The 2,506-nt window shown below is 35.8% G+C and overlaps 1 non-coding gene across 1 annotated transcript; it reads right to left on the bottom strand.

Moving 5' to 3' along the window:
• Positions 1-913: 913 nt before the first annotated feature.
• Trnas-cga lies at positions 914-995 on the bottom strand. Its single transcript has one exon. It is a non-coding gene; the product is annotated as a tRNA-Ser (tRNA).
• Between the last annotated feature and the right edge of the window lie 1,511 nt (positions 996-2,506).

Genomic DNA, 2,506 nt, shown 5'->3' with positions numbered 1-2,506 from the left:
CTCTACCCCGTAGGTTGGACCATTCCCACCCCCCTTCCACTTCCATGGCGTGCACTTTCGTGTTTTTGGAAGATCGGTGCCACCCTTAGCAACCGTGCGTTAATTATCCGAGGGTTATATTGGGTGTAGGTCGTCAGATGAACTAATCAGCAGCTCACATTGTCTTTCCCTTTACTGACGTCCAATAATGCAGGCAGACGCTTATATCGCTCTAACCTCATGGCACATTGACTTGGCGTTTCGACCTTCTGTTGGCTTCTCTTCACCTGCCGTTCTTGTGCTTCTTTGTATCTTCCCTGCTCTCTCAAAGAACCTCGTCTTTCCTCCTTATTTGCTTGTTGATTTCTTTGTTATTATCATCACGATCATCCTTACTCTTATTATGAAATTGGTAAAACACACGCACACACACGCACACGCACACACACACACACACACACACACACACACACACACACACACACACACACACACACACACACACACACACACACACACACACACACACACACACACACACACACACATACACACACACAAACACACACACACACAAACACACACACACACACACACGTAGATTGATACAGATAGATAGACAGAGCAGATAGAAATGGAAATATCATTGGAAACCAATACTGTGTAGTGTTAAGGCCTATCTTGATACCCTAAGAGTCAAATAGTGTTATTTGAACTTTGCGTTCTTAACACGAGAAGATATTTAACTTTAATCTTGTTATCATTTATTTGGGCCATTATTTTTATTTCCTTTTGTGAGCAAAATCCTTCACCTTTGTTTTATTGAATGTTTGTTTTGTTTTTTCGCACGGGAGTATTATGAATTACAAGACATAACTTCTAACATTTTACAGCTATCATATATTTCTTGCAGCTGTTAAATATTTAAACGATTCGCTACGGACAGGATTCGAACCTGTGCGGGAATAACCCATTGGATTTCGAGTCCAACTCCTTAACCACTCGGACACCGCAGCTCGATATAATATTTATATTTTTCCAGAAACTCTTTTCGTTGTTCTGACTCTTTATTATCACAATATAATTCTCAGGAGTATCGTTATCAATATTATGTCGTTATTATGTTGACATCATTATTATCAATATTGTTATCATAATTATCACCTTGATAATGAGGGCAATCATACTCATCATTATCATGATTAACATTAACATTATATATCATTATTATCATTGAAATTATATGTATTTTTTTTTTTTTTTTTTACGGTAGGTTCATGTCTGAGCCGCCGTGGTCACAGCATGATACTTAATTGTAGTTTTCATGTTGTGATGCTCTTGGAGTGAGTACGTGGTAGAAAACAATATATATATATGTATATATATATATATATATATATATATATATATATATATATATATATATATATATATATAATTTTTTTTCTTTTTTTTTTTTTAATTAATGCAGTACCGGAGCTGACCTTTTCGACGCCTCATAAGACACGCTTACTGAAAAAGGATGATGAATGTCTGTTTTATGATTATATCTGTATGCATATATATTTATGCATATATATACATATTTGTATATATATGGATGTATGTATGTATATACATATATATATACATATATATATAGATGTGTGTGTGTGTGTGTGTGTGTGTGTGTGTGTGTGTGTGTGTGTGTGTGTGTGTGTGTGTGTGTGTGTGCGTTGCTTGATATGCCTCCTGTGAAGAGTACACTCTACGCCATTGGAGGAAAGAGAAACAGGAGTGAGAAAAGAATTTCATTAACATTACAACAGTGAAAATATATAACTTATGTTGCTTGAAATCTTTCCCTCTTTATTTTTTGCTCGATATCTATGTTTATCATGAAATGCTTTTGAAAATTAACTGGATCATACCGCTCTAACTCTCTTGGAATTAAAAAAAAGCATGTTGAAAAAATAGAATAATCTCTCTCTTTCTCCTTTACTCCTTCTCTGCCAAGCCCACACCTCTCCCTTATTCCCCACCTAGCTAATAATCCGTGATTTGTATTTCTCAAAACAAAGCCTTCGATATTCAGACGTAAATATTGCTGATATAAGACCAGATGTACGAATATAGATAAACATTTTCTTGCTAAGATAATCCCATCAAATTAATCCACAGTCCGCAACCAAATCCGTAACTTTCTTATCGGCGTTTTTCAGTAAGGGGGGTCTTATGAGGCGACAAAAAAAAAAAAAAAAAAAAAAAAAAAAAAAAAAAAAAAACTCCGCTCCTGCAGTAATTGCAATGTTTTGTATATTCAGTTATTTATGTTAGCTTTTTTTGTTGTGGAATTTGATGATTTATGTACTTGCTCACATAAGCACAAGCACGAACATAAGAGCACATACGGATATGTGTGTGTGTGTGTGTGTGTGTGTGTGTGTGTGTGTGTGTGTGTGTGTGTGTGTGTGTGTGTGTGTGTGTGTGTGTGTGTGTGTGTGTGTGTGTGTGCATGTATGTTCGTGTTTGTCCTTATGTGTGTATA

The sequence above is a fragment of the Penaeus monodon genome, chromosome 3 (assembly GCF_015228065.2).
Source record: "Penaeus monodon isolate SGIC_2016 chromosome 3, NSTDA_Pmon_1, whole genome shotgun sequence".
Classification (NCBI taxonomy): Eukaryota; Metazoa; Arthropoda; class Malacostraca; order Decapoda; family Penaeidae; genus Penaeus; species Penaeus monodon.
This window is presented reverse-complemented; position numbering and strand designations above follow the sequence as displayed.